We start from the raw sequence: 21103 nt of genomic DNA on the forward strand, positions 1-21103 counted from the left end.
ATTGATCATGCATTTCCCGCGGGAAGAATGCAAATTCGCACACTGAAAAAAATTAGATATCGGTTTTATTCGCGTCGATGCGGATCGATACTCTATTATAACAGAATGAATTGCACGTAAAATGGACGTTACTACTGGCAGCATTTTGCGCGGAGCGTATTAACGAGCGCAAATTCAACGGATAACTATATGCATCCTCGCAGTTTTGCATAATACGTGATTAAAATATACGGGTAAATTTTCGAAGCAACTTAATGGGGAATAAAGCATTGCTATATCACTGTGCATATTAATTTGTGCCGATTGATAAAAACACATTATCAGAGTTAATAAATTCGAAGAATTTGTACACGAGATTACACGTAATATCAAATTATACGTAAACATTAATTTACATTAAATTTACATTAAATAACAAATTTAAATGTTAAAAAAGCATTATCATTAAATTATTGTGCAAACTAAAAGATACGAGATATATTTTATTAATAATGATATATGCATATATAAAATATAATGTTACTATCAATATGTGTCTGTATTATCTCTCTGCACACTGCAAATCCAAGTGTGTTATTTTAGCTGAAATTTTTCTTACATATTTTTTTATGTGTTTTAAATTACGTCATTTTACACGATTGAACATATTAACTTTTAATTTATTATATTGATGACTTTTATTGAAATATTTTAACGGCAGTAAAACCATTTATTAAATGCAGATTTTCATGTATTGTATTGTAAAAGTATAAAATAGAGAAATTAACTGTTATATTGTTGAATATAATATACAAGTAATACCAATTACATACTCTATCGACATGTTCATATCATTATTTTTTTTCTCTTTTTTTCTCTAACTATCTCTGTTAATTTTCGTTAACAGTACAATATGTAGCGTGGATACGTATATTATTGCATTTAGAACTGCTTAATCCTGTACCTCTCTCGGGACTCATATTCGGAGGCTGTTATCGACTAATCTACTAGCTTAACGAGTTTATAAGTATCTATTACAAATGTTCGATAATCACATCTTAATTCAAATCATCATTTATGTAGAATGAAAATTGTAGTACTATTAATACAGCTAGAATTTATGCACGCTCTCGAAAATAAGACAATGAGTTTTAATAAAATAAAGTTACCGATGCATGATGCGTACATATTACAGAAAATAATTTAGAGAGGAACAGTCGGGTTTTATTTATAAGTCTTAAATTGGATATGTGTTTATGGACAAGTTGAGACATGTGGACAAGTTGGATATGCCAAATAATAAAACTCTTGTGTTGCGTGTTTTGCGTGTATCTTGGGAATTTCATAAGCAATGCAAATAAGACACGTACCACTGATTTCTTATAATTGAGCCGCGGATTCTTGGAAAGCATGCAACGTGAACCATTGCGTACTTATAATTTGATTAGGCAGATTTATTTGACTTGATTGCGGGTAACGTCTCGTATTGATGTCGAGAGCGAAAGTGAGAAGCGAGAAGGTTTTAAGGAGCTTCCAAGGATCGATCAGAACTGACAGATCATCAATAACGACATCTTATATTCCGAAAATAATCGAGTTCTCACGATAGTAACCCGAAGAATAGATTTGTAATGGTTATCGGAATAATGCGATATAAATAAATAGGCCGATAATATACGAAACACTTTATAACAAATCTACTGTGAACTATGAAGAATCGATGTATATGTGTCTACGTTTATATAAGTTCTGTGTGAAAATTTGTATGTACAGAAGTACTATTTCAGAAACTGAACGATTAAGATCGAGCACAAACATGAATCGGAGAGGGCGATCGTGCTACTTCCGGAATCGATCACTTCCTCGATTTTGCCGATCTGGACGGGATATCGGCGTGCGGATTGCCATGAAATCGGCTTGCCGGTTGAGTTCTGGTCGAAATTGTCGGCGAGCGTCGGCGTCGGACAGATTCCATTGGTTACGAGCGACGCGCGAGTAATGCGCTTTGATCATCGTCTACAACGACGATGACGGCGACGGCGCACCCGCGAACAATGGCTAACGCTACTCCGCTGTCCGTTTAGTTCGCTGCAATCTTGTGAGTAACCGACGAAGAGCTCTCTCCGTGACGGCGGCAAGCGTCGCCATTTAAACGCTCGACACGTTCTCCGATTGCCAATTCGCAAATGTCTCCTTTGTGCGGGCTAATAGCGAGGAGCGACACAGAAGTTTAACTCTTTCTTAACCGCTACTGCTACTAATCCTGCAGTAATGGCATGAAGGCAATACAGACTTCAACAATTTTTGTTTCTCTAAGGATTTTTTCAAGACAATTTCAATAGTTTGGTGTACATATTATCGCAAGTTACGGTATACATATAATTCACAGAAAAAAATTGCAGCATCTTCTTGGAAGACGCTTCAATTGTTAGTTCTACTTTATTTACCTTACAATATTGTGTGTGAATAAAAATTAATGTACAATATATACCGAACTATTGAAATTGTCCTGAAAAATTCTTAATTAACGCAAGTTGCGGTATATAATTTACAGAAAAAAATTACAGTATCTTATTCTTGGAAGATGCTTCCATTATTAGTTTTATTTTATTTACCTTACAATATTGTGTGTGAATAAAAATTAATGTATAATTACTAATAATTTTAAAGAAAAATCAGTAAATCCATATAACATTAGATTGCAATTTGGAGTTAAATATTTAATGAATTTATAACCACATGAGAAGCTTAATAGCAATCTTAAAATAGAAACATTTTTAATCCGATCTTTTTCACGGCATTCTATTTTACTGAATAATATGTAATATAACTTGGAAATTAAAGAGCTTATAAGCTTTTCCATTATGGAACGTATAAATTGTGTGCAATAGCCACGAATTGATTGAACTATATAGAATGCATATAGAATATTTTAGATTTTTCACATAATATTCATCTATGGATATATGGATTTTCCGTTCGATAAAGTAAATTTTTTTTATAAATGTGTTTTTTTTATTAGGCGTAAATCCTATAGTTTTGTCAATTTTAAATATATTTTTAACACATTCTAAAAAAATAAGCTCCACTTATAAAATTGAATAAAAAATAGTAGTTTTCAAATAAATAAATAATTAACTAAAGACTCTGGATATTGAAATTAACAAGTAACAAGGAAAAAGTGGGCTTTGAGAGTCAAACGCGATTAGCTATACGTGAGTTAACGTTATGTAACATTTAATTTAATAATTCAATACAAAATTATGAATCGCAGATTTCAGCTCTACTGAGCTATCTTTGATGATAGTCTATACTAATATATAAAATTCTTACGGGTGGTGTATGTTTGAACAAACTCACGTTCTCCAACGAGCATTAAGTGAGCATATCAAGATAAAATGGACAAAGGCAGTATAATTTTGTCGAGGAAGAGTACTAGTAAAATTTTGTTAATGTTCGTAGTCTGCAAAATGATAAGACCAGAAATAAAAGTTGGGTCTAAGCGACAAAGAGAAGTGAACTTCACTTCTCTTTGTCGCTTAGGCCTCTTGTCTTATTATTTTGCAGACTATGAACATTAGCAAAATTTTACTAGTATTTCCTCGTGTTATATTTTCTTTGTCCATTTAATCTTGAGATACTCACCTAATGTTCGTCGGAGAGCGTGAAATTATTTAATTTATTTATCACCATTGTTGAAGATGGCTTAAAGTGGAGCCGAAATGTACAATTTCTAACTTTGTATCGAATTGTTAAATTAAATGATACATAACGTTAACGCACAGCTAACCGCGTTTGACTCTCAAAGTCTACTTTTTCCTTGTTAGGTACTTAATAGCAGTGTTATTATTTATTTTTATTATTCATTGAATGGTTGAATTCCCTTATTTATTTAAAATGCAGGAAATCTGCATCTCTTAACATTTTTTAAGGAAGAAATTATAAACTGTTTAGCTTTGCAGATAAAATGTATGAGCAAATCGACATATTCAGCTTATATTTTAACATATATTTAACTGTTTAATATATTTAATATATTTAACTCTTTACCCGTTACCAAAAATTGTGCGAACAAATCTATACTGTTGTGCATTCTCAAATAGCAAATTTTTATTTCAGGCAAGAACTGGTAACGACATCCTGAAGCAAGTTGCGATAATAAATGTGGAACGATGCAGGGATACTATACATCATATATATATTCGCGGCGGTAACTGTCCCCTTTTAATGGAGCATCATAAGCGGCAAGTCATTCGCTTCTATGGGATACACATTCGTCACGTTATGTGTTGATCGATCTATGTTGTTGCGCCAAATATCGAAATCAAATATTTTCGCGTGCTGGCCCGTAATATCGAGATCATAGATCAACACGGACACATATCGTAATGGACATTAACGAACAATTTTAGAACATTTAACTGAAGTTGCAAGGTTTCCAGTAGTGTACGCTGACCGACGTAAACTAATGCCGCCCGTCTAGAAGCACTCGTTTCCGCCAATTTATTTTTACTGCACCGCTTTTGCCGTGCCGTTGCGAATCTTCCGGTGTCTGTTAAATGACGGGCAAACTTAAAAATCCCACCGCGCGCGCTCTTTTACAAGAAAAGCGCCTTAAAGATCCTTAACTGTATTTCGCAAAACCTAATGATATTAAAAAGTTCTGAAAGAAACGAAGACAGGCCGGAACGCGCCCGCTTGGGCCAACAAACTAACGAGTCCGCTGCGATTTTTATCGACAGGCCGTAACGAGAACTCGAAGCACTGAAACAAAACTTTCAGACATCTCAAATGGCAGTTATCGTTTATATCTTTCAACTGATAGCGGGAAAGATTGTAAACAAAGCCGTAAGCCGTAAGACAGTTCAATAAAACTGCATCGTGGAGTAGTCATTAAATCGCTTCATTGTCAATTCAAAACTTTACTTCAATTCGATAAAGCAGGAAATTAGGAGAGGCCTTCTTCGTCATAATTCCGTGACATGATTAAATTAATGGAGTAACGAGGAGTTAACATTTTTATGTTCCATGATTAGAACGGTTTGTACAATTCAACAGCGAATATGTGAGCATATACATTATTACAAATTTGTTTAAATTGCGAATTAACCCTATACTATTGGAGTAAAATTTTGTAAGTATCTGCTAAAATTATATGTTTGTTTAATTGTGAAATAACTGGATTTACAAATGATTATTAATTCATTATGCGACATGTAGATATTAATTTAATTATTTAATAAAACACATAAGTATCCCTTCTAGAAAAGGAAAGAAAACATTTCAACTTAATTCTGGTTCCTATATTACAAAAATAGTACTGGAATTATCAAGAGTCGAGAATGCTTAAAGAGTATTTGTAGAATTTTTACTGAATACACTGTTATTACTGTTGGAATAGTGTTTCGATTGTATGTTTTTATCGTAGAAAATACATATCAATATTGGATACTTCCATACATTCTGCGAATAATGCATATCTTTGTTATAATCCATGTACGACGGATTTATTTTATTGATTGTTCCGACTGATAAATTTCTGCATGGAAAATTATCGTGTTAGAAGCTGTTGAACGCAATCGGCCAATTAATTGAAAACAGAAGTATTGACAAGCTGCAAATCAAGCTCAAATTATTGGATTTTGATTGTGTTATGTGCGTGCGATTCCATTAAAATCCCTCTCAAGAAAGTCAAGAAGGTTTATGTTTATGGGACTTGCATTAACTTTATCAGAGACACTGGCATATATATGATGTGTATGCATGTTCTTTTGAAATTCTGATGTTGCTAATAGAGGTAAAATAAATAATATTTGTAGTAATATTTTCAAGTTTTTAGATTCTTTTTTTTTGTTTAATTTGTTTAATTTTTGATCGCTATGGATTTAAATAAAATAAAATATAATAAAAAATTAAATCATTTTGTTTAACTTAAAAAATTCATTTCTGAAGATTTTAAATGTTACAGCGATATGTAAAAAATATATGGCATCGCGAAGGCGCATGGTATGGCAAAAAAGCCTGGGTATATTTGTTCTAAAGTCATATATGCTCTCTCTTTAGAAAAAGTAAAAACTAATTTAAAACTAATTAAAAAATTCTCATAAAATCAAAATTAGACAAACAATTAGATTGATATCTCGCATACGCAAAGTTTAGAATTTATTGTTAAATAATTGTGCAAGCAATTTACATTTATTACGATACTGAGAGTAAAATATACTGTTACATATGTACATATCATATATTATGCATGTAAAAATCATAGTTCCGAACTATGCAACTTGGCGTTTTCGTATCAATTTTGTATGTCGCTTTTTTCTTTATTGTGAAATTTGCACAGCTCACAATCAGATATATATTTATATTTTTCTATTAATTTAAAGAGAGACTAATCGTCACTGCAATTATAGTGTAATATTAATTAAATAGAACCTATACTGATCTTCTACGTAATTTGAGAACAATTTATTTGTGACAAATAAATGCCAATTCATTGAAGCATTGCGTGTTAGTAGCTTTATGTACTAAATGAAAATGAGCTTTCATTCGGTTCTGGATACCACGCAATATTGATTTTATTATCCCCACAGGTCTGCGTTCTGTGTGGCATGTGGTTCATGCGGACATTAATGCACTGGTAAGCAAACTCTTATTCCCTGCCATTATCCTCAATCAGAAAGGTAATAATTTTATAAAATGGTAAAGTTAAGTTTCTTAAGATTTTCACTTCGGAAAGCGCTATCCCGTGATTTATCTAGCAAGAAAAATGATTAACGATGCTCTTCCAGTTTACGTACCTATACATAACATAAATAAATTGTTGGAAATTTGCTTTTATTATGTGTACATTTGATACTTTTTATTTTCTTTTCACGCACTATTATCATTTATTTATATAGATGTAACAATTTACTAATGTGGAGTGTCGTATTTTCTATAAATATTTTCGGCGTTGATGTTCTGCTCATTTATTCCGATTCGTGCACATCTAGCCGTATGCGGGTTATGTTTTGTGCGATAAATATTTCAGAACATACGGCCGGTACGGTTAACAACTAGCGTGGTTTTATACGAGTACGTCCATAAATAAAGCGGATAACAATTAATGCTTCATGATTCGCGCTGGTATAGAAGAATGATGAAACGTTGAAAATACGGGTGGGCTGAAAAATTGCGTGGAAACGACAAAACAAATGCACCAATAAAGTATCTCGTCAATTAATTTACGGCTATATCGTGCAGTGTGCACGCAATTTGTTAAATTAATCAGCATTTCAAACACGATAGGTAGAAAGAAGAGAGAAAGAGATAAAAAGAGAGATAGAAGTGATGTTTGAAATAATCAGCAACGTTTATCGTCGTTCATAATTATCACATATGTATATATTTATTTTTAGGGAAATATATTTTTCACATACATATCCACCGGTTATTATGCTTATTCGCGTAACTTTTTTACGAGTAACTTCGATGTGCTTTATGTCGATTTCATTAATAGGCAAAATGCTGCTAAGCCGATTTAAACTCAAATAAATCATTATACATAATATTAAAGCGAATCTTGTACTTATTAGTCGGCGACGTCGAAACTTCACACGGTAATCAGTTAATTAGTTAATACACGTAAGATTACATAATCATTACAGTCGTTATACAGGCGCACACAAAACCGGTCCTTATAGACGCAAAATACAGTTAGAAACAACTGTTTGGGGCCGGTTTTATACGCGCCACTCTGTATTATATGATTTTATATTTTATCGATCGGTTAAGCGCTCGATTACCGAGCCAACATAACGAAACTTGCTTATGAAACTAAATACATTACAGCTTCCTCGAGAAGTTGCAGTCTATGATTATAGAAAGTTGAATTAGAAACGTGTAACAACTCTGCTACTCTGTTGTGCAGAAAGTATCAATACTGTCGTACAACTAACGTTGTAATGGAGATATCCTATTTCTTCACTAGTATATGCTACGAGATGAAAAGCATATATGAAGCAAAATTCAGTTTGTACTTCATATATTTCTTAATAAGACCAGATGAGGTAACATTTAAGTATACACTAAATAAACGATTAAGCTAAAATGGAAACTGAAATTCTCCAACATGGTTTTCTCAATACCTGCTCGCAGTTCCTGAATTTAAGGTCATTCTAGGAAATTCTTTATTTCACGCATGAAGAATAAAGCGTGACGAATTATAAGTGAAACGGCAACCACATAACTAACTGGAAAGTTGTCCTTTGGACAGCTTCTGATGGTCGGCAATCTTTGTAGATTTTCCTTGCGTTTCGTTTTGGGATGGAAGCGGCTTGCCGGCTTCGGCACGTCAATCGATACCATGAAACGTTACGCTCTGGGGAAATAAAAGGACCGATTCCGCTGCCGAGCAAAAGAATACAACGGATACAGGATGTTAGCTAGTCATTGTTTCAATTGGCTCGCGTAATTTTCGAGGCTGGTAACGAGTGATTCTCGTTATTTAAAGACTCCGGCCAATATCGTCCTGTGTTTGCTTAAGATTCCGGTTTGCTGATCCGACGTTCGTTTATATCGATCAGCGCCATTTAAAACTTTAAATTAGCAGGTAACGAGTACCTTTTGTACCGAGTAAACGCTAGTACCGAAATACGTTTCTCGCCATTGAAGCGGTAACGATGCTGGCTTTTATCGAGAGCCAATTTGACAGACATAGAGCATATCGAAGCATAGGGGAGACCGGGGCCGGTTGTGACATTTTTTCTATAAAGTGTCTCAACTCTTTGATTATGTTGTTCTTATAAATGAATCTAGGCTTGCTAGATTCAGTAACTAATCGGGATTTAAATTTAATAATAATTTTATCTAACCGCTCATTAGAAATTATATAAATTAAAAAATTCTGAAAAAAGAGACATGTAACTTTTTACCCCACACCAGGGGCTGGTTGTTACACCACACAAGGTAAATTGTTACAACAAAAAAACAAATGTAATCTCAAACTTTTTATTAAGAATAATCATGGTTTGTCTTCTTAATTCGAACAAAAATGAAATATTATTGTTTGTAACGAATTACAAATTGTGACAAATCATAAATTAATTGTGGTTTGTCACAACCTGCCCCGAGAAAATGTCACTTTTAGCCCCAACACCAAAACTAACCTCTTAAGATTAAATATTAAAACACAAATATTTGTAAAGCTTATAAAAGTAAGGTTTATTGTAAACAGAAGGAATTAGAGAGTATATACCACAACATACACATTTTCGGTTAGCTACCGTTGGCACTGTAACAACCTACCTCTGTAACAACCAGCCCCAGTCTCCTCTATGCTCATAAAAATGTTGCGCGAATGAGCATACTCTCTAAATCTGAATCAGTGAATAGTCACTGATTTACAGTACTATTCACTGATTCAGATTTAGAGAGTAACGAACCCACTGAGTTTGTCATTAGTGTGGCGAACTTTCGGTTCCTAACTAACAGCAAAGAAACTCGTTTAAAATTTTAATGGTTTTGATGCGCAAGAAATTAAGTTTGGATTGGGCTACAAGAATATAATTTCCTGCTTTTGATGAATGTCATTTATGAATTTTAATGATCATTAATAAGCAATATCATTCTAACGTTTCGGTTTCTCTCGCACAAACTAACATTAATATGCAATCATGTAATTTCTATTTTGCATACTTATATTCAAAGGGGATTTACTATCCATAATACATTCCATTTAATTTTCATACTACACGCAAACTTCTTTTTTATTAGAATATGAAAGTTGATATATTTTTAGAAATTATATATGTATATGAAAAATTAATAATTATATTTTGAAAATTTTGTAGCAAAATTAATTAGCTCATATTCATGGAAGAAGTTGCTGTCGTATAAATAGTGTGGATAAATAGTGATACAATATGATACTAATTTATTTAATTTTATAGCTTTTCTTTCTCTGCAGGGAAACATACATAATTAGAAATGTTTTATATTTACTGTTCTCTAATTAATTCTCAATTACTTTATTTAATTTTTCAGAAAATATAGAAAATAAAATTAATTATTTTTTAACTATTATTCTTTCTAATATTCTTATAATTGCATGCACAGCTATTTTATTATTTATTGCATCATCAAAAGGGATCAGAAATAAAGCCATTGTTTGTATTAACATATACTATAATTTGTTTGTCTATTTCTTGCGACAAAATACGTTCGTGTAAATAATCTTATATTGTACCGTAGTTAAGAAATGAAAACGCGCGTTAACTAGTATATCCGTACATACATATACATGTATTGTTCAATGGAAACTCTAGAAATTCATGTTGCTGTCAGCAGATTATTAAATAACATTCAAGTGCGATATAAGCGTATACCTGATGTATTCTGTCGCACTGCGTCGGCTATGTTCTCGACGTAGCTACTCTTGCTGTTTCATTTTACTGACGGCGACACATACGTTATTTCCGACGAAACACGTGCGGGACCACAGAATACCCGCGTCCGCGGGGACAATTCTCGTAATAGTCTTGCGCGAAATTAACGTCTCAACGACGACGCCGACGCCGACGACGACGCCGACGACGACGACGACGCCGACGACGCCGACGACGACGATGACGACGATTACACACGCATGCTACCTACTTACGTACCGCCAATGTACGCGTCGCTCTTCGTGATTATGCAATTCCGCGCCTGTCAACGGTTTCCAAGTCGAAATCACGTTTAACGTTTAGTCAGAATTAAATTTTTCCCGTCGAAAATTCGTCAGAAGATTATTTTTGTGCGATCACTTTCATGCCATGCCTTTTTTTCTTGAGATACTGTATCACAGCTAAGAAGCTAGTCTTATATTGGATCAATGACAATTAAAAATTAAACGTGATATAACTTTTATTTATTGATTAATTGAGTTATAAATAAAATTGGTTTTTTAAATTAAATTAATTTATAACAGAAATATGTGCTTTATAAAACAACAGCATGATATGAGAGGTCAAAGAGGTGCATTTAATGTTAGATGTGGCGTGAGAATCTTTCTCCATTGTATTTACCGTATAATTACTTAACAAAAAGCGTATGCTCCACTTGTGCTTCATTTTTATTCTCCTATTTCATCGAACATTGCATAAGAGAATAAGTCAATCAACGCGTCTTTTATACGTGAAAAACAGTCAAATTCTCGATTATTTTTGTTGTTACTTTGATACGTGTGTTGCAAAAGTATTCCATATATTCGAAAACATTCTGCACGTAACATACGATGTTGATATGTGTGGATTGCAATCAATTGCGCCAAAAAATCGTTGGTGCTATAGTTAAAAAATTAGTGACAGAGCGAAGCTGCTTTCGCCATATATCAACGAATATTCAATTTAAATATAATAAATTTAAATATATACTGTACATATAACACATTTTTATAATTAAACTGGGATTTAATTCGGAAACGGGCGCCTATTTTTTTCTTTTTGCATAAATGGTTACCTGGGGTGATTTTTACACTCCAATTAAACGTCATTATTATTAATTACAAATTGCATATTTTTGATTGTTCTATAATTTCTTTGTATTTGAGGACAATATGTATATAGATTTATTCAACACTTTCTAAAAAAAGTAAAAAAAAACCAAAAAAATGTTAAAAAAGAAGCACATTAAAAGTGACGTGAGCTTCATTTTTTTCGATACCGGGGTGTAAAAATCACTCCAGGCGCCTGTTCCCGGGTTAAACTGCATCTTTTTTTGTAGGTTTATGCAGATATATGCAAGATATGTTCCATATGCAATACAAAATTAAACCGTGCAAATATAACTTAAAATTCGTGCAAATATGACGTCGGTATTTTATAAAATATAAAGTACTTTGAAATTTCAATGGAGTGACATCTGTGAATATCCTGATTTGTACAGAGTTCGCTGAAATCGAACAAAATAAATTATGTGAAATAGCAATTCAGTACTCGCGGCAGTATTTCGGCGTGTTTTGCACGAAATGAAAGAGACGAGAGTTTCACGAAAATTTTACAGCTTGTTCTAATGGCGAATGCACACTTATATACACAGGCGTTTGTATAGTATGCCACAGGAGTATGGCACAGTAATCTAAGGAACACTGAGAAAACTTTCGATGAACACGCGCAAAATTTTGTCGTGACCATGCAAGAGAGCTCGGTTGCATCTGAATAATTCGCTTCCGTTTCAGTGAGTGTTCAGAAGTCTCGGAGAAGCGGAAACACTCGGGAAATAGGAAACTTTTCTAGGAAACTGAAAGTTCTAGGTGGATGTTTGCGAGCGTGTACAAGCAACAATTATGTTCATATAATTTTGCGCGGTTTTCTGCGCGGAAATTATTCGGTTCGTTGTTAGACCGTTTGCTTTCAGTCGTGAATTTTTGATAATTCAATGAATCGACTATTCTATATGCAGGATAATTACCGTGCCATCTCTCGTGGGTAGCTAGAGCGCGTTAAACTAAATAGAAAAGTCCTTTAACGTTTTGTACGTTTTTTAAATAATTAATGAGAAATTAATTAATAAAGATATGCAAATCAGCGTGCGTCCACGCGATTCGACGAAAGGAGACAGCCTAGCGTTTACAGTTACTACGCGCGCGGCGAGGCATTGTGTGTGAGCGCTTTATAAACAATGGCTATGCATGAGCGACACGTGACGCTGGACCTCCGCACGCGTAGCAATCATAAAGGCTCTCTCTTCTCCCGTTAAATCGCACTGACGGACTCTGATTCGCGGATATTTATTAATTAATGTCTCATTATTTATTGCTAATCGCATAAAGGACTTTTTCAGTTTAACGCGCTCTACTTGCCCATGAAAGGTGTGGCACAGTAATTATAATATCAAAGATTTTGTATATATTGTATATACGCACACACATATTTTACTTTAAATTTTAGAATATCTTAACTTCAATAATATTATTGTGATTCACATATGAAACATTTGCAGAGCACTCATATTAATATCTAAGCAGATAATATCTGCTTTAAGTGTTAAATGTCATAATAATAAAAAAATAGTTTGCGTTTAATTTAAAAAATCCGAAATTTACAATACTACTAAATCAAAAAATAAGATAATATTATTTATTGATTTTTAACGCTTATGTAAAAACAACAGCAATTTTTAAAATTGTGTTACACTTCTATCATAAAGAAGAGATTTATTTAAAAGACAAAGAAAATAATTTTATAAGGCAAGTTTCAAAATAATACAGATATAAACGAAAATGAAAATGAAACAGTGTAATTGACTGAGAGTGTCAATAGATGAGAATTCAATTTTCACGTTACTCGTCGCAACAAAATCATATCACTTTGTCCTGTGAAGTAGAACGATAGCGGCTTTTCGTGAACGTGTATTTATACATGTGTTGCATATGGTACAATTAGGCATATTGTTCCCGGTTGTTCACGTAACTGGGTTTTTCATTCCTTCCCTCTCTTCCCCCGCTTCATTCCGAATCGAGTGTACTATCGGGCCAATTGTTCGTGTGTACCACGATGGCACGGGGGTAAACCGATGTAGTGCCGATAGTCACTTTGGAATTTGTGCACTTCTGTAAACTGTAGCAGTTGTACAACAATAACGACATATCGATACCCGCGCGCGCTCTTTCCGCTTTTTTTCCCTCCCGCATATACTACACTTCTATGGCATCCGTCGCTATGAGCTTCGAAAAATATTCGCGAGTATTAGTTTGAACCCCATCCTCGAACCTGAAAAGGGAATACCCACCCGCAGCGCGCAACGGTCGCAAATATCGCGTCAAATACGCGCGACTCGCGCGCGCGGAAATTGAATATCGGTCTCGCTTGATCGGGTGACGTTGCCATTGGTTGGAAATTTCACCAAGTTTCTACTGAATCATTATTGACGCACGATATCTCGCGAGAAGAGTGAAAGAGGTTTTCAGACCGAGGTTACCGAACTGCGAAATGCAGGATATTTCAGAGTTAATGAGTATTTTACTGTAAATGCCAATATTAGTTCATTTTCTGGCCTATTGACCGCTTTAAGAAGAGATTTATTTTAGATAAATAAATCTATCTTTGTTTTATTTATTTTTTTCGGTAACAAATATATATATATATATGTTTGAGTCGAAAAATGTATCGCGAAAGTTAGAATGTTGTTTCTCGTTGACGTTTGGTCTAACTGATCGTCGCTCCCGCGCAAAAAGAAGCCGCGAAACTGCTTGCGCTTGCAATTCCTGCTATTCAACATTGCGCTAAACTGGTGCTTAATTGTAGCTAAACTCAAGACGATTAGTGAAACGGAGTCATGTGCGGCCGCGACGAGCAAGTCGGTTGCGGCAGTATGTGGAGGAAAGGAATAAATGTGGCAAGTTGTTTCACGGTTTAGGAGAGATCTCGGGTGGGTCGTTGAAAAACTAAAAGTCAGGATAACGGTAAAGAAAGGAATGAAAAAGAACGCCTCACGATCTCGACTTTAGGTATTTCTCGGTACGTGATTATAGTTGCAAATGTAACTTTATTATTTACAGTTATAATATTTTCATTTCTTAAAGCTTTCATTACTCTGAATAGATAGCAAGTTTTCATTATAGAAAGCTTTCATTACTCCGAATAGAAGAGATCTGAATTTTTAATTCTTTTACCGTTTTCTGCAATAATATTATTTTTGAAACTTTATTTAGTTAGTTATAAATTTAATGTAGTTTGACAATACTTCGTAATTTTAAATTGAATGATATATTCAAGTTTTTCATATCTTGGTATAAATAAATGTGAATAAAATCTGAGACTTAAAATTTAAGACTTGACTATCTCGCGTTATGACTTATTTCGTCATTAATTGAATTTATTACTTGAAGAAGAGGGATCTCTCCACGTGAAAAAAATTTTTTTAAGATGTGACATTTCCATCACGGAGTGATGTAACGCTCCGAGTAATCGCGGAGAACTTTCAAGGTGAAAACACTTTTCTGTTACTTCTAGCATTAAATAGCGAAAAGTTCTTGAAAAGAAGCGCGAAGTTTCGAGTGCTAGACGACCGAAATAAAATGCCCCTTCTGTCTGTATTTAACGATTCCTTTTGTCGGCTAACTGCCTCGAAGTAGCTGCTACCTACGCCACCAAAGTAAATCTCGATTACTTTCGTAGACACGGTGTCACGGCCGAGAGGCGTCGTGTAATTCCATTATGCAAACTGTCAGGATGCGGAATGGAAGCTCGACTAATCGCGCACGGGGACTTTAAAGTCGCGACTGTTTAACTTGTAATTAAGAGAAGCCTAGAAGGGAGAACATATGCGATACGCGTTGCTTGCGTAATACGTCGTTACATCCTTACTGAAGGTAGAGAATATTAATTAAACTTAATATATCAGAAACGCATTATTATTATATGAGTTAAAAATTGATTTAAAAAAAATTTTCCTTTTTTGTTAACTCTAGTCGAAACTGCGAATAATTCACATAATGAGCTCTTATATATTTTTCATTATACTGTAAATCATCAACTATATAACGAGAATATACATATAACAAGCAAAATAAGAAGTGACCTAATTTGGTTTTATGAATATTAATTTAATTTTTGAAACAAACAGCTATTTACTGCTTTAATAATTTATAATAATCAAGTATTATTCTTTGTGTTATCATCAAATTAAAAATCTTGATAAGCCGATGTTTTGCGGTATCTTAGTATTACGATAAATTATAAACTAATATTAATTAATACAACGTCTAAGAAAGCATTTGAAAACCACGAATTACAACCTCTGCTAATATTTCTTCGGTCTAATTCGGATAAAGTTTTATCACACAACTTCACACAACTTCAAACGTTATGAAATCAGAATTGAGTTGTATATCGTTTGTGTGCATCAAGCATTTCTCCAATCTTTCGTTTTTGCTGCGAGCGCGTATCACCAATTGTATCCTCTCATCGTTCCGATGCGAAGTGATGCACTTTCGGATGGACGGAGGGAACTGAAAGTTTTGCTCGGTAGAAATTTCTCGTGCTAGCGAGCGGTCACAGGGAAAATCGATTGCAATGTCCCGCGAGAGTTTCACGTTTGGTAGCTGTGCCACGCACTGATCTAAATTTGGGACGTTACTATCCTTCGGTTTGACATCGACTGTTCCGAGAAACGTCTAACGTAACGTACTCGCACGTTCTCGTCCAGAGCTAGTGAGAGAAACAGAGCACGATTCGGAGTGCTCGAGATCATCGATGGGAAAGTTCGTCTTGAGTCGACTCGAATTTGTCGAAAAATTCGGTCGATTTTAAAGGTAATAACGTTTGAAAGCCTCGACTTTCACGGAAATACTATAGAATCAGAAAAACAAACAAATTTGTTAAAAGAGTTAATTCCATTTATTTAAACAATGATGATTGATAAGTTTAATTGGAAAAAGACGTATATAGAAGATGTTATAAAATGTTAATCGTATAATTTTATTTTGCATTTTCCGATCCTCTTAATTTTAATTTTAAAGAATTATTCTTTCAAATTGTACGTCTTTCTATTTTTGTATTTATTATATAGGTTCTTATAAAAGTTCCTCTTATAAGTTCTTTTATTTTTGATGAAGGGTTTCAAATCGTTAAAACTCGTTCTGTCAAAATGTTATTATTACTTATAATATTATTACCATATATCAAATATTCTTTTATGAAGATTGTGCATGAACTTTTTAATTCTATTAATATTCTTAGAATAAAATATTAGTCTACATATGGTAATATGTACACGCGTGTATAATTCTATTATCATAATAAAATATATAAAATAATTAATTTTGATAACACAGGCCGACAAAAAAAATTTCTATTAAGTAATTCTAATTAGAGTAGGTGATTCTTATATATATATATATATATATATATAGAGAGAGAGAGAGAGATTTTCAGTCATAAAAAACAATGCTGCCACCCAAATTGCTTCATCACGTCAGGTTTTAAAGTTATTTTAAATTTTAAGATGAGAAATCTCAACGACTCATAGTAAAAAAATATATAATAAATCACTATTCTCATCTTAAAATTCAAAATAACTTTAAAATTTTATGTGATGGAGTAATCTGGACATCGGTATTATTTTTTGTGACCGAAAATCTATAAAAAAACACCTACTCTGATTAGAGTTACTTGACAAGAAAAATTTTATTGACGGCCTGTGTAATTTACATGGTCAGTTACATAATGTGATTCTAATATAAAAATATTTTTCGCAATTATTATTTTCTGATAAAATATTATAATATAATAAACTACAACTTTTTACTTAATTACTATATTTGTGCAGAAACAATGCTCGGTAGCAGCAACTTTCATAGCAGAGTAAAAATAAAATTCTATGAAAACTAATAACAATGTGCCGTTTGCCGCATTATGGTTGGCGTGAATTTTGCAGAGGGTATCGAATATATTAACGCTCCGTTTATATATAATGTATAACGAACATCGATGGCGGAAAAATTTTATTTTTATTGAGAGTTTTATGCTCACCCGGGACAAAGACGACGCGGCTATCCGGCTAAGCGTGCCGTAATCAAATTTGTCGTCGTTAAACGGCAATTAATATGTTAAAGTTGCACAAATGTTTTGAGAAAATCGATTAAAATTCCGTTAGCAACAAGGAACTAATTACGAAACTGCCGTGCTGTCGTTGAAATCGCTCGCGGAAATTCCGCGAATTATCCCGTAGCGGCTGCCATTTCGAAGATTCGGTAACGCCGCGACTGCTCGTGAAGGGCGTAATATAATGCGAAGCAGTTAATTGCAGTTGTAATTGGCTGTGATGAAGGCGGCTGGTCGCGTCGAATATCGTTATTATCCATCGCGGGAGTAATGGCGATTTATTAATTGCGACTGATTAATTGCGACAGCGCACGAACGCGCGTTCATTGTGCATCCGCGGCAAATTTCAATTGCGGTAATGCAGTTAAATATTAATTATTTGCCGTTAGATTACTTCGTTTACCAAGAACAGCGTACGAGCTGCCGGCGTTTCCGCGGAAAGCTTGTAGCAGCCGTTTCGAAAGCATATATATATATCTGACAGCGTACAGTTGCAACGTGTATGCAAATTACATTACATCAGTAAATAATCATGCAATTGTTAAAGTCGCTATCCTCTCTTTAATGCTGAGACGTTTCAATTTTAACCGGACAACAATAGGGTAAACTCGGGTAAGATGCCCAACCCATGTTCATTCGATGTTTCATGATGGTGAGCTAGATTGAAAGAACATAGGTTGGCCATCTTACCCGAGTTTACCCTACAATTGTTTTCGAGAATGTTATAAAAATCACTTTTTTTATTTAAAAACTGAAAATTAAAATGGTCAACAATATTTGCTGTAAGGTAACTGGGGGGAATGTGCCACTCGTTAGGTTTAACAAAGCTACGGCTACGGCTTTTTAAATACCATAAAATCGTTCATAGTTCTATATCTGATGTTTTGTCATAAGTTTTGTTCGTTTCCTGGCAGTATTATAGTTTTTATTAGAATTTTCTTAATACTTTATGTAAGTTATTCTTCAAGTTACACTATTTTTAACTCGATTAGCTTGTCATTCTATTAGTATTGGTTAGGATGAAAGTATTCAGTACGTCGCTGGTTCGTTTTACTGATGACAGCCGTATTGTAAGTACAGGCTCATTACAATCGTAAAACTGCTTGGGGTAATATGCCACTACTTAGGTAGGGGTAAAGTGTCACTACTGTTTACAGCTTTCTAATTGCCAGTAGATTAGGAAGTTGTAAACAGTATAAACAAATATTATCACGCATAAATGTTGAAAATGAATAAACCTATGATATTTATTTCATGCGCTACGAATAAGCTACATTAATATTTTGCAAAATTGTATTCCGTATAATTTAGACTACTTGTAGTACACAACACTATTGAAATACGAAGTAATAAAAACATTTTTTTACATGTTTTAAACAAGAATGCCTCGTATACGGGGAACTTAAAAAGAAAAAACATAGCTGAAAAAAGTTATAAAATTTATAAGTTTTAAGATTTTATAGTTTATAATGTTTTAAAGTTTTATAAGGTTTAAGGTTTTAAAGTTTTTAAGATTTACTTTTCATTATAATTTCAAATGTTGCGATCCAATATTACAATAATTTTAATATTAAATTTTAATTTCAAAATTGTATTTTTTATTTTAAAAACTATTTGTACTGACTTATTTTTAAAGACTATTTATACTGTTTTTATGAATAAAATAACTTTTGAAGTTAAATTACTACATAAGTGTATGTGATATATTACCTTATATTATATAGCATATTTCCCACATGCCACATGATTAAATAATATGCCACTTTGCAACAGTTTTGTATTTCTTTCTTTTTAATAGTAAACAATAAAAATATTTTATTAAAATCATATACAAATAACAGATAAAAGAATGAAAAAAGAAGACCAGCATGCAAAGATACTTCAAAGAGAAAGAAAAATAGGGGCAAAAATCAAATTTTTGTTAAGCGTGGCATATTCCCCCCCAGTTACCCTTATACATGTAATATACTTTAAAAGAAAGTAAAATAAAAATAAAGAAATAAATATTATTGTATAATGATTTAATGTATTGTTATTGAATGGCTTTAGAGTGTATATTGTCTGTTTAACTATAAGATCTGATTTTATTGAGTTAATTTTTAAATTTAAAAACTAATACTTTTGATTATCTGAATATTATGCCTCTCTTAACTGGCTATCTTATTATGCCTTTATTATCTATAGTTTATATATTTGTATAAGCATGCGTAAAACAAACTTTAAACTGTTTGTTTACACGAGTTTAACGGATCGTTAACCACTCGGAGTTGATAAGTGCATTAATTCCATGAATTGCGTTGAAAAGACACTCGTTCACGGATTTATAAAAAGAAATAATAATGACTCCATGGTCTCTCTCTCTCTCTCTCTCCCTTTCTTTGTCTCTCTTTAGAGTTAAATACAAGGCTGTTCCGACCAGCTATTTTCTCGCGAGCATCCCATTAATTTGTCAACAATCACTTCTCGCTCACAATGCGCCGCGGCTTGAAGGAAAAAGTTCGACTCCGATAGAAATGTTTAATACCTTGGACGGGAAAATTAAATTCTGAGCGAACAGAGAGCACCAAGCAGAAAGTCGAATTACTTCGGGGAGAAAGTTTCCCCAGGTGTAGAGGGGAGGATACGAAATTTAACTCCGCTGCGTGAAATTATACGAAACTGCCGAAAGTTAGCGAGCAGTTATTCCGTTAGTTGTACGTATTGTACATACGTACGTACGTAGAGCGAATAACATGAGTAAAATAATTAGTTGTTCTCGGATTTCAGCCTATCGCACGAAGGGCGTTTACCTGTAAAATTCGATATCCGCCGCCCGCCCTTTTCGGACGATGTTAATTGGCCAATTATAGAAATAATCACGATCACACATGCGAGCGCGCTTCTATATAACTGCCCCGCATCGCTACGCTTCCTTCCGTATCACAATCATACGCACGGTTACATTGTAACTAACGCGGTCAAACGTACTTGTGTTCGTATAAATACGCCAACTTAATTTATGCACATCGAAATTGGATTTCGAACGAATCGCGTAAACAGCAAAGCTCAGCCGATTACGATCATACAATTAATTTTCACATATCGTGCTTCAATTTAATCAATACATTTGCAGAGAACAGTTCTCCTTCTAATAAAAATATTATCTTTGATACATCAATGGATTACCGCTCAAGCTATAAAGCCATTTTTCATCACTTTAATGAGCGAACAGGTGCAAGTACATAAATATCGAAGTACATGTGAAAAAAAATATGTTTAAAGGTCGAAAATTTATTCGGACATGTTACAAATTATCTGCATTGATCTCTCGCCTATCCCGATGTTTTAGATAAAGATTAAAACTTGACAGCAATGTATCGCATCGTGTGTTCTATTCTACAAAGATTTTTTTTCTCCTTTGCGATATCGTGTTCGTGCAAGTAAAGTTTCACACAGTTAACTCTCTTCAGTCTCACGAACTCACCACGGATACTTATTTGCGAAACTCGTAAATCTTCGGCCGCCATATTTGTAAAACTCGTAAATCTTGCAGTACTTTGTCGCATTCGTCGCTGCTG

At 33.7% G+C, this 21103-nt stretch overlaps 1 long non-coding RNA gene across 2 annotated transcripts in view; it reads left to right on the forward strand.

Annotated features, from left to right (window-relative positions):
- LOC139777463 (uncharacterized) overlaps positions 1 to 5161 on the forward strand; it is a 115155-nt gene extending 109994 nt beyond the window's left edge. The window contains exon 3 of one of the 2 annotated variants that reach the window (XR_011719363.1): positions 4099 to 5161. This is a non-coding gene — a long non-coding RNA (uncharacterized lncRNA). Of the gene's footprint in view, positions 1 to 1766; positions 2012 to 4098 lie in introns of those variants that run through there. The other variant, XR_011719364.1, reaches the window with a different exon arrangement.
- Positions 5162 to 21103: the final 15942 nt, after the last annotated feature.

The sequence above is a fragment of the Temnothorax nylanderi genome, unplaced genomic scaffold (assembly GCF_030848795.1).
Source record: "Temnothorax nylanderi isolate EJ_2023f unplaced genomic scaffold, tnyl_v1.0 TNYL_tig0149_pilon, whole genome shotgun sequence".
In the NCBI taxonomy this organism is placed as follows: domain Eukaryota; kingdom Metazoa; phylum Arthropoda; class Insecta; order Hymenoptera; family Formicidae; genus Temnothorax; species Temnothorax nylanderi.